Source organism: Balaenoptera physalus, assembly GCF_965194825.1.
Source record: "Balaenoptera physalus genome assembly, chromosome: 14".
Classification (NCBI taxonomy): Eukaryota; Metazoa; Chordata; class Mammalia; order Artiodactyla; family Balaenopteridae; genus Balaenoptera; species Balaenoptera physalus.
Window position 1 is genome coordinate 63,045,262 of NC_138893.1, and position 13,034 is coordinate 63,058,295.

Here is a 13,034-nt window from a genome sequence, read left to right on the forward strand (position 1 = left end):
AAGACATAGACTGGCTGAATGGATAAAAAACAAGACCTGTATATATGCTGTCTACCAGAGACCACTTCAGACCTAGGGACACATACAGACTGAAAGTGAGGGGATGGAAAAAGATATTCCATGCAAATGGAAATCAAAAGAAAGCTGGAGTAGCAATTCTCATAACAGACAAAATAGACTTTAAAATAAAGCCTATTACAAGAGACAAAGAAGGACACTACATAATGATCAAGGGGTCAATCCAAGAAGAAGATATAACAATTGTAAATATTTATGCACCCAACATAGGAGCACCTCAATACATAAGGCAAATGCTAACAGCCATAAAAGGGGAAATCAACGGAAACACAATAATAGTAGGAGACTTTAACACCCTAGTTTCACAATGGTCAGATCATCCAAAGTGAAAATAAATAAGGAAACAGAAGCTTTAAATGACACAATAGACCAGATAGATTTAATCGATATTTATAGGGCATTCCATCCAAAAACAGCAGATTACACTTTCTTCTCAACTGCTCACGGAACATTCTCCAGGATAGATCACATCTTGGGTCACAAATCAAGCCTCAGTAAATTTAAGAAAATTGAAATCATATCAAGCATCTTTTCTGACCACAATGCTATGAGATTAGAAATGAATTACGGGGAGAAAAACGTAAAAAACACAAACACATGGAGGCTAAACAATACGTTACTAAATAACCAAGAGATCACTGAAGAAATCAAAGAGGAAATCAAAAAATACCTAGAGACAAATGACAATGAAAACAAGACAATCCAAAACCTATGGGATGCAGCAAGAGCAGTTCTAAGAGGGAAGTTTATAGCAATACAAGCCTACCTCAAGAAACAAGAAAAATCTCAAATAAACAATCTAACCTTACACCTAAAGGAACTAGAGAAAGAAGAACAAACAAAACCCAAAGTTAGCAGAAGGAAAGAAATCATAGTGATCAGAGCAGAAATAAATGAAATAGAAACAAAGAAAACAATAGCAAAGATCAATAAAACTAAAAGCTGCTTCTTTGAGAAGATAAACAAAATTGATAAACCATTAGCCAGCCTCATCAAGAAAAAGAGGGAGAGGACTCAAATCAATAAAATTAGAAATGAAAAAGGAAAGTTACAACTGACACCGCAGAAATACAAAGCATCCTAAGAGAGTACTACCAACAACTCTATGCCATAAAATGGAAAACCTGGAAGAAATGGACAAATTCTTAGAAAGGTATAACCTTCCAAGACTGAACCAGGAAGAAATAGAAAATATGAACAGACCAATCACAAGTAATGAAATTGAACCTGTGATTAAAAATCTTCCAGCAAACAAAAGTCCAGGACCAGATGGCTTCACAGGTGAATTCTATCAAACATTTAGAGAAGAGCTAACACCCATCCTTCTCAAACTCTTCCCAAAAATTGCAGAGGAAAGAGCACTCCCAAACGCATTCTACGAGGCCACCATCACCCTGATACCAAAACCAGACAAAGATACTACAAAAAAAGAAAATTACAGACCAATATCACTGATGAATACAGATGCAAAAATCCTCAACAAAGTACTAGCAAACAGAATCCAATAACACATTAAAAAGATCATACACCATGATCAAGTGGGATTTATCCCAGGGATGCAAGGATTCTTCAATATATGCAAATCAATCAATGTGACACACCATATTAACAAATTGAAGAAGAAAAACCATATGATCATCTCAAAAGATGCAGAAAAAGCGTTTGACAAAATTCAACACCCATTTATGATAAAACCTCTCCAGAAAGTGGGCATAGAGGGAACCTACCTCAACATAATAAAGGCCATATATGGCAAACCCACAGCAAACATCATTCTCAATGGTGAAAAACTGAAAGCATTTCCTCTAAGATCAGGAACAAGATAGGGATGTCCACTCTCACTGCGATTGTTCAACATAGTTTTGAAAGTCCTAGCCATGGCAATCAGAGAAGAAAAAAAGTAAAAGGAATCCAAATTGGAAAAGAAGAAGTAAAACTGTCACTCTTTGCAGATGACATGATACTATACATAGAGAATCCTAAAGATGCCACCAGAAAACTACTAGAGCTAATCAGTGAATTTGCCAAAGTTGCAGGATACAAAGTCAGTGCACAGAAATCTCTTGCTTTCCTATACACTAATAATGAAAATTCTGAATGAGAAATTAAGGAAACACTCCCATTTACCATTGCAACAAAAAGAATAAAATACCTAGGAATAAACCTACCTAGGGAGACAAAAGACCTGTATGCAGAACACTATAAGACACTGGTGAAAGAAATTAAAGATGATACCAACAGATGGAGACATATACCATGTTCTTGGATTGGAAGAATCAATATTGTGAAAATGACTATACTACCCAAAGCAATCTACATATTCAATGCAATCCGTATCAAATTATCAATGGCATTTTTTATGGAACTAGAACAAAAATCTTAAAATTTGTATAGAGACACAAAAGACCCCAAATAGCCAAAGCAGTCTTGAGGGAACAAAACAGAGCTGGAGGAATCAGACTCCCTGACTTCAGACTATAGTACAAAACTACAGTAATCAAGACAGTATGCGGCTTCCCTGGTGGCGCAGTGGTTGAGAATCTGCCTGCCAATGCAGGGGACACGGGTTCGAGCCCTGGTCTGGGAAGATCCCACATGCCGCGGAGCAACTAGGCCCGTGAGCCACAACTACTGAGCCTGCGCGTCTGGAGCCTGTGCTCCGCAACAAGAGAGGCCGCGATAGTGAGAGGCCCGCGCACCGCGATGAAGAGTGGCCCCCGCTTGCCACAACTAGAGAAAGCCCTCGCACAGAAACGAAGACCCAATGCAGCCATAAATAAATAAATAAATAAAAATTAAAAAAAAAAAAAAAAGACAGTATGGTACTGGCACAAAAACAGAAATATAGATCAATGGAACAAGATAGAAAGCCCAGGGATAAACCCACGCACCTATGGTCACCTTATTTTTGATAAAGGAGGCAAGAATATACAATAGAGAAAAGACAGTCTCTTCAATAAGTGGTGCTGGGAAAACTGGACAACTACATGTAAAAGAATGAAATTAGAACACTCCCTAACACCATAAACAAAAATAGCTCAAAATGGATTAAAGACCTGAATGTAAGACCAGACACTATAAAACTCTTAGAGAAAAACATAGGAAGAACACACGTTGACATAAATCACAGCAAGATTCTTTTTGACCCACCTCCTTGAGAAATGGCAATAAAAACAAAAATAAACAAATGGGACCTAATGAAACTTAAAAGCTTTTGTACATCAAAGGAAAACATAAATCACAGGAAAAGAAAACCCTCAGAATGGGAGAAGATATTTGCAAATGAAGCAATGGACAAAGGATTAATCTCCAAAATTTACAAGCAGCTCATGCAGCTGAATATCAAAAAAAAAAAAAAAAATCCAAAAATGGGCAGAAGACCTAAATAGACATTTCTCCAAAGAAGATATACAGATAGCCAACAAACACATGAAAGGATGCTCAACATCACTAATCATTAGAGAAATGCAAATCAAAACTACAATGAGGTATCACCTCACACCAGTCAGAATGGCCATCATCAAAAAATCTACAAACAATAAATGCTGGAGAGGGTGTGGAGAAAAGGGAACCCTCTTGCACTGTTGGTGGGAATGTAAACTGATACAGCCACTACGGAGAACAGTATGGAGGTTCCTTAAAAAACTAAAAATAGAACTATCATATGACCCAGCAATCCCACTATTGGGCATATACCCTGAGAAAACTGTAATTCAAAAAGAGTCATGTACCACAATGTTCATTGCAGCTCTATTTACAATAGCCAGGACATGGAAGCAACCTAAGTGTCCATTGACAGATGAATGCTTAAAGAAAAAGTGGCACATATATACAATGGAATATTACTCAGCCATAAAAAGAAACAAAATTGAGTTATTTGTAATGAGGTGGATGGAACTAGAGTCTATCATACAGAGTGAAGTAAGTTAGAAAGAGAAAAACAAATACCGTATGCTAACACATACATACGGAATCTAAAAAGAAAAAAAAATGGTTATAAAAAAACCTGAGGTCAGGACAGGAATAAACACGCAGATGAAGAGAATGTACTTGAAGACATGGGGAGGGGGAAGGGTAAGCTGGGACGAAGTGAGAGAGTGGCATAGACTTATATACACTACCAAATGTAAAATAGATAGCTTGTGGGAAGCATCTGCATAGCACAGGGAGATCAGCTCAGTGCTTTGTGACCACCTAGAGGGGTGGGGTAGGGAGGGTGGGAGGGAGACGCAAGAGGGAGGGGATATGGGGATATATGTATATGTATAGCTGATTTCACTTTGTTATAAAGCAGAAACTAACACACCATTGTAAAGCAATTATACTCCAATAAAGATGTTAAAAAAAAAGAATGCCTACGGTATAGAAGGCCTAATTCATCAATATATCAATTGATGATACTTACCAGCTCCCTAAATTTTTGTCCTTATGGGCCAGAATTCAAAATGCAGATTTCAAGTTTCTGAGACAACAGCCGTAGAAAATGGGAGCTGCTACTTTCTTTTTTCAAACCAGTAATTCACTTGCATTGTGTGTGGAGCAAAAGGAAGCTGTAGTGATTCATTCCTATTTCAAAGAGAAGAAATGATCACTAGATAGTGCATTTATTGTTAGTATATTAAACGCTTTGAATGCCTTCTTTCTACAACTGACCTTATTTAAATTAAGCATAATGGTTTTCAACTCTTTTTCCCCTTAAGGGTGATCCGCAAAGTATGTTTATAATCATTCTCAGTGTAAGGTGAATTTTTTAGCTGCTAAGAAACATGTTTGCTTAATTTGTTTCCCCACAGATCAGTAAAATATTTCTTCCTACACTAGAATTCTGTAAGTAAATTAACGGTAAACTAGTACACCTTCAAAGGAGGACATAACACAGTGGGCTGAAGAATTCTGGTGTCGAGGAAGGTAAACCGTGTGTATAGAAGTGTCTGCTCACAACCAGCAGAAGAGGTGATGAGGCAGAACTGGCTCTGTGACTTGTGGGGCCCAGCGCAAAGTGAAACCATGGGTCCCTTTTTCCCCAGTTAAGACCTTAAAGACAACAATAGCAGAACATTAAACCAAGCACACGACACTTCTGAGTGTGGGGTCTGTGAGTCTGCACGGGTCTCATGCGCCTTCAGTTGACCTTGGAATCAGGATCTAATACCCCGTCTCCTCCAGGTCTAACACTGTTCATCTCTCAGGATCTGGTTCAAAGCCTGTTTCTTCTGTGAAGCTGGAATGGACCCACAACTGCTAGAAGTTGGGAATTTTACCCAGCAGCAAGTAACATCCCCGTTGTGAGCTCTATGACGACAGTCCATGTCGTAGTATTATTCTGTCCCACGTATACCAAGAATAGTATAGTTCCGTGCAAGTTGGAACCAAAAAAAAAAAAAAAAGAAATTGTCTTCCCACTGATAGATGTAATTACCAATGATAAAATCAGTGAATACACATTACACTCAGATCTAAGGGTATTAAAGAATGTGCTGCTGACTATCAAAATATTACCTTTGCCTCATTGTTTTTTAATGGATTGCAGTTGAAAGTGATTAATTTTATGAGAGGTTTTTTTAATTTTATTGAAGTATAGTTGATTTACAGTGTTGTGTTAATTTCTGCTGTACAGCAAAGTGATTCAGTTATACATATATATATATTCTTTTTCATATTCTTTTCCATTATGGTTTATCACAAGATATTGAATATAGTTCCCTGTGCTATACGGTAGGACCTTGTTGTTTATCCATCTTGCATATAATAGTTTGCATCTGCTAATCCCAAACTCTCAATCCTCCTCTCCCCTATGCCCTTCCCCCTTGGCAACCACAAGTCTCTTCTCTATATCTGTGAGTTTGTTTCTGTTCTGTAGATAAGTTCATTTGTGTCATAGTTTAGATTCCATATATAAGTGATATCACATGGTATTTGTCTTTCTCTTTTTGACTTACTTCACCTAGTATGATAATCTCTAAGTCCATCCATGTTGCTACAAGTGGCACTATTTCATTCTTTTTTTTTAAATTTATTTCATTATTTTTTTTTAAACTTTTGGGTTTATTTATTTATTTATTTATTTATTATTTATGGCTGTGTTGGGTCTTCGTTTCTGTGCGAGGGCTTTCTCTAGTTGTGGCAAGTGGGGGCCACTCTTCATCGCAGTACGTGGCCCTCTCATTATCACGGCCTCTCTTATTGCAGAGCACAGGCTCCAGACATGCAGGCTCAGTAATTGTGGCTCACGGGCCTAGTTGCTCCGCGGCATGTGGGATCTTCCCAGACCAGGGCTCGAACCCATGTCCCCTGCATTGACAGGCAGATTCTCAACCACTGCGCCACCAGGGAAGCCCATTTCATTATTTTTTATGGCAGAGTAATATTCCATTGTGTCTGTGTGTGTGTGTGTGTGTGTGTGTGTGTATATATATATATAATATATATATACATGTATGTATGTATGTATGTATGTATATATATATATATATATATATATATATACCACATCTTCTTTATCCATTCATCTGTCAATGGACATTTAGGTTGTTTCCATGTCCTGGCTGTTGTAAATAGTGCTGCTATGAACATAGGAGTACATGTAGAAAATGATTCATTTTAAATTTAAACTCAGTCTTATACACAGAATTTCCTAAAATATGTTCAGTGGGATATTGATGAGTGTTATGTAGATTTCCGTGATCAAATAAGTTTAGGAATACTTTGGAAAATAGTAACATAGCTAACACTATATAGATCCTTATTGGCTCTTTCTATTTCCATTGCTACTGCTCTCATTATCTGAGATATTGCCCCCACCCTACCTCTAATTGTCCCAATTTCCATTAATTAGTTATAGTTCAGCTGAGCTTACCCAATGTCTACTATATAGCCACTGGTGCCTGTGACCTTGCCACGGGAATCTCTCCTTAATCTCACAGTGGAGCAATTTTGCCCCCTAGGACATTTGACAATGTCTGGAGACATTTTTGGTTGTCACAGCTCAGGCAGGAGCAGGAGGTGTTACTGGAATCTAATGAGTAGAAGCCAGGGATGCAGCTAAACATCCTACAATGCATAGGACGGCCCCCAAAACAAAGAATAATGCAGCCCAAAATGTCAGTAGTGTGTATTAGTCATACTACTGACTCCTTGGAAACCTTCCTTGGTTTTCCATCTCATTTCATACCTGAAGAATTTCGTACCCAAAGAATTTCATACCCTCAAGCATGGTATTCAAAGTCCTTCATATTCTGACAGTAGCCTCCCTTTTTAGGCCATCTTCCACTCTTCCTTTCCATACACACTCTGCTCCAGCAAAACCAGGGGACTCAGTCCTCCCCAGCACAGCTTGTGCTCCCTTACCTCTTTGTCCTACATACTGACTTTGCCTGTCCTAGAATGACCTTCTCTCTTTTTGTTACCTATAGGAACACTCTTTCTATCCTAGCTCATTTGTCACCTCCTCTGGGAAGTCTTCCTTGATGTTCTTACTACTCCTCAAAATGGGAGTGATTTCTCTTTTCTCTGGACCCCCTTGGAACTGTTATACCTCTTTCCTATGTGGTACAACATTTTTACAGGTTTTACTTCTAATAAATAGTAAAATTTTGAAGGGTAGAGAACATCGTTAGCGACACCACTAACAACTTCGTGTCCTGTAAAGCTTTTAATCAATGTGGTCAATAAATACTTGAATTAAATTCTTTAGTTTTGAGGAGCGATTTCTAGATCAGACATTATAATTGGTTTTAAATTCATCTATATTTAACAAGGATTGAGTCCCTGCTGTTAGTAAAGATGTGATTTGAAGAGCTATCTTCTTTTAGGAAGAAAGTCTTTAGGCTTAATAGGAAAAAAAAAAAAACCTTAACAAACTGAACTATAATAAACAGTACACTATTACTGTTCTTTTGCTATTTAACACAAGTATTCTGATTTTAAATAGCACCAATTAAATGATATTTGTGGGCTTCCCTGGTGGCGCAGTGGTTAAGAATCCACCTGCCAACGCAGGACACACGGGTTCGAGCCCTGGTCTGGGAAAACCCCACATGTCTGTGCGCCACAACTACTGAGCCTGCGCTCTAGGGCCCATGAGCCACAACTACTGAGGCCACGTGCCACAACTACTGAAGCCCACGCACCTAGAGCCTGTGCTCTGCAATGAGAGAAGCCACCACAATGAGAAGCCTGAGCACCAAAAGGAAGAGTAGCCCCTGCTCGCCACAACTAGAGAAAGCCCGCGTGCAGCAACAAAGACCCAATGCAGCCAAAAATAAATAAATAAAATAAATATATTTATAAAAATAAATAAATAAAATGATGTTTATACTTTTTGGTTAAGGAAATTATTTTTGCTAGTTAAGTGATTTTTGATGCGAACGAAGCAAAATCTGATTCGAACGTACTTTTAAAAAAGTGAGGAAATTGTCTCATAATTGAAAATTCAGAGGTAGAGCAGCCTCAGGCTGACCATCAGTGGCTCCAGCTTTGTTCCCGTTGGATCCTGTTGGCTCTGCCCTCTTCCATCCTCAAATTGATAGCTGAATAAACAAGTTTCACATCTGTGGGCAACAGAATCCAGAGGAAGAGGGAGAGTCCTTACCAGATGCTCTGGGAAATAGTTAAGAAGAACTTTCCCACAAGTTCCTAGTGAAGCATTTTTCATCTCACTGGCCCCATTTTTCAACCAGTCGTTGGCAAGCGAAATGGAATAGCTCACAGACTAATCATGTTGAGGGGCCAGCTTCCTCTGGAGCATCCGGGTGGTAGGACGAGGAACAGACACCTAAACAAAATCAGAGTCTGTTAGGGAGGAGGACGAGAGAAATCAAGGCTGGGTGAGCAAATAATATTCATTACAGGATAAAAACTGTTGATTCTACTATTGATTAACAGCCCCGATGGTTATCTTTTTAAATTGTAATTAATTTTAAATCAGAATTGCCTACCAAAATTCAGACCCAATTTTTTGTGTGTAAAACTAATTAATTAGAGTTATATAGTGATTTAATCCAAATTATCTCTGATAAATAAGTTATATATTTCTGCCTTGGTAATTTCAGTATACTACTCCACGATAATTAATGTAAAAAATAATTTTAATGTCCATAGTATCTTATAATCACACTATTACGCAAAAACTGCATAAAATTAGAAATTCTAAAGCTACTACACGATTAAATTCACAACTTAAATGACACTATAATAGACAATATAGTATCGGTGTTTTAGTCTAAATGGATCTCAGCTAGATGAACCCATATGGAGGCCATTTAAGTATTAATGCTTAAGCTAAAGCCTAGCCATAGATTTTTCCCTTCATATTTAAACCAAGATTATATAGTAATCTTTGCTTAAGCAGTCTGATCATAAATAGTGCATGATTTTAGCCTTGGCACATTGATGAAACTTGAATGGAACTCTTAGTAATGTGTACATCACAGAGTTACTATTACATTTGCTTATATTAAATAAAATATTTAATTTAAAATGGATAGTAACAGGTGTATATATGTGTCAAGACAAATTAAATTATATACTTTATGTGCATTTTAGTATACTTTAATTATTGTTCAAAGTTGAAAAAAGTAAAAACAAATTTTTTAATGAATACTGGTGAATACAACAATTGATTACTGAAAGTGTGTATTACAAAATCTAATCACAAAGATCTATTAGCTCTTTTACAAAGGTTCCATTTAGACTCTCTTTTTTTTAATTTTTGAATTTTATTTTATTTATTTTTTTATACAGCAGGTTCTTATTAGTCATCCATTTTATACACATTAGTGTATACATGTCAATCCCAATCGCACAATTCATCCCACCACCACCCCCACCCCCCACTGCTTTCCCCCCTTGGTGTCCATACATTTGTTCTCTACATCTGTGTCTCAACTTCTGCCCTGCAAACCGGTTCCATTTAGACTCTAGTAACTACCTATTGCTGACTGAGTCTAGAATATTCTGTAAAGGTCAGTGTATTTTGGTATAGTTGTTATAATTGTTCTAATAGTATCACATTCTCAAGTGTCTCAAATTAATTCCATAAGCTGTTTAATAGGAAAATAAGTAGTAGTGAATGGCAGCTAAACCCTTTTTTGGTTTGAGGAACCTACGCTTTGAAAGCCACAAAGATATTATCAACATCAGTTCCTTACAAACTGAGTACAAATGAACAATTGGATCTTGAATATTTTCAAAGTACAGTAGTGACAGATTCCAACAGAATTGAATATGAAAAATTTAGTTGACCCACTCAATTGGACCTTCTAAGTCAATGCTTCCCAAGCTTGAGTGTACGTAAGAATCAACAAACTTTCTTGTTGCAGTAAATATTCTGATGCTGTAGGTCAAGGATGGAGTCTCATAATTTGTATTTCTAACAAGTTCCCGGGCTTGCTGATGCTGCTGATGCCCTATAAGCCTTTAAAAAACAAAGTTCTAAGTCACCTGAAATTCACAAAAATACAGTTTAGCTATCTGGATTGCAGATGTTTTGTCATGTTTGATCATCTTTTGGAAATGGACACAAGTTTAACAAGAATGTGTAATACCTACTAAATTTTTTTATGTTCCACAAATTGAAAATACTTCTATTGAGGTTATAATATTTGAGTCAAGCCATCTCTATGCAAGATCAAAACTTCTATTTTATCTTATTCTTAACTTTCTTTAAGGAAATAAAAAACACAACTCACTTCAGCTTAAAAATCTGCTTAAAAACTGAAGCTGCTACTACTTAAAAATCAAAAAGTTTCCTGTGTCATCTCTCTGAATTTAAACCTATTTTGGTTATATCTGGTAAATTGGAAAGTTGGCAGACATATTCTTCATACTTTTCACATATTTAAAAGTTAATAAGTCACCTCCTTATTCCTTTTACTAAGCTTTGGATAATCTCAAATTCCTTGATTTTTAAACTTTTCATTATATTGTATTCTCATCTCTGTTTACTGTTCTAAATTTCTCCACACATTTTAAGCCTGAGAAAGCCAATAGTGTGCATAAATACTCTCTTATTGGGTGCACGTTTACTTAGTAAAAACAAAACAATCAAGGGATTTGAGTAAGCTTTTCAATCATTAGTAAGGAAATTATTTCAGCACAGTTTAGAAGTTCTGCATTTTTCCTTCCTTCTTGGGTTACTTGCTAGACTCTGTGCAAGTGTGTAAATCTGAACTGAAGAGGACACTGCTGATGGGGCCCATGATTTAGTATAACCATGAAATTAAGTCCTGGGCCACATGCCCAGAATCTAAACTAAATCAAGGAGGGCTTAATTGGAATTAGGCAGTAAGCAGAGGAACTTTACTTTGTTTAGTTTCAAGTTCCTAGTTCCACTGGATTCATGTTTCATAGAAATCTGTGTTTAGGGGCTGCAGAAAGTGAGAGACTGAATGTATATTGATTATAGAGAAGATTATGTAGCCGACGGAACTAACCAAGGAAAGATTAGTTCAAGAAGTAAATCTATGTCCAGCATATAGTGGATGTTTGGCAAACGTTGTATAGGAAGATATTTTTCAGGTTACACTTTTTTTTTCATATTTAAGATATTGAAAAAATATTTGTGATGCTGAATTAGAATATAGAAATATCAGGAAATAATTTGGTACATTTAGAACCTTTATTTCAAATGAGCACAGCAGGCCATGACAGATCATGGCCCTTCATGAGTCTATATATGATAAAATCTTATACTTACTTTCATTTTCTAGATAATTACACTGTTAACCTCTCTATGACTCTGAATTGTAAGAGGAGGAAAGTCTATTAACTATTACTTGTTTTCATTCTATCTTATTGTGATATTAGAAAGGGAAACTGTATTAAATAACAAATACAGAACATTCAGTTCTTTTATAGTATGTACTGTACAATGTATTATTTTTATTATTTCAGAGTATTCACTGGTAATAGCAGTAACCTCACTATGAGAGAATAAGCATGGAGATAGTATGGTGAGATTTTTAAAAAAACAAATGTCTGTCATAAAATATGTGGGATAATAGACAGATATTGAGTAGGGCCCTGTAAATACTGCTTAATTCTGTTTGTAATTGTTTAAATTTTCAAGTGCTACAGCATTTGGAGACTGAGAGGCATGATTCCTTTTCTTAAAATTATATATGTGTATATGCAATTATTAGGGAATGGAGCCTTGAATATTATAGAATATAGGCGAATTTGTGGCACTGAGGTTTTAGATGTATAAAATGAGACCAGCTGCCATATCTATTTCAAATTCAAGTGTTTTGCCACCATAATACATTATAAAAGTTCTTTGCCCACAGATTTTATTCTGGACTCTAGGATTCTCATAAGATTTAATTAAACATGCTTATTAAGTGACTTTTTTCCCATCAGAAATATATAGTTGTACAATGCACTTTTTTTTCCTTAAATTTTTATTTATTTATTTATTTATTTATTTATTTATTTATGGCTGTGTTGGGTCTTCCTTTCTGTGCAAGGGCTTTCTCTAGTTGCAGCAAGTGGGGGCCACTCTTCATTGCGGTGCGCGGGCCTCTCACTATCGCGGCCTCTCTTGTTGCGGAGCACGGGCTCCAGACGTGCAGGCTCAGTAGTTGTGGCTCACAGGCCCAGTTGCTCCACGGCATGTGGGATCTTCCCAGACCAGGACTTGAGCCCGTGTGCCCTGCATTGGCAGGCAGATTCTCAACCACTGCGCCACCAGGGAAGCCCTATACAATGCACTCTTAACCCAATAAATATAGTAAGCAATGACACAAATGGTTTCAGGAGTGAATATTATCTATAAATTCCTCCTTCTCATTGCCTCTAGCTTTTGACCACACTTAGTCATGCTCTTCAAAGTTGCCCCTAATATGTGTACAACCATTCATTTAACAAACTTTGTATTGTGGACCTAACATGTACAGGGTTTTATGGGGGTTAACTAAGCTACATAGGCAAAATTCATCTTTGTGTTTCCCATTCCTGGC

General features: G+C 36.8%; 1 protein-coding gene and 1 long non-coding RNA gene across 3 annotated transcripts in view; one reads left to right on the forward strand and one right to left on the reverse strand.

The window, feature by feature from the left end:
- Window positions 1–13,034, forward strand: part of PRKG1 (protein kinase cGMP-dependent 1) — a 1,231,494-nt gene that overhangs the window by 626,759 nt on the left and 591,701 nt on the right. The gene's annotated exons all lie outside the window — the stretch shown is intronic.
- LOC309642415 overlaps window positions 2,602–13,034 on the reverse strand; it is a 126,778-nt gene continuing 116,345 nt past the window's right edge. The window contains exon 3 of the long non-coding RNA XR_014253177.1: window positions 2,602–2,903. This is a non-coding gene — a long non-coding RNA (uncharacterized lncRNA). The remainder of the gene's footprint in view (window positions 2,904–13,034) is intronic.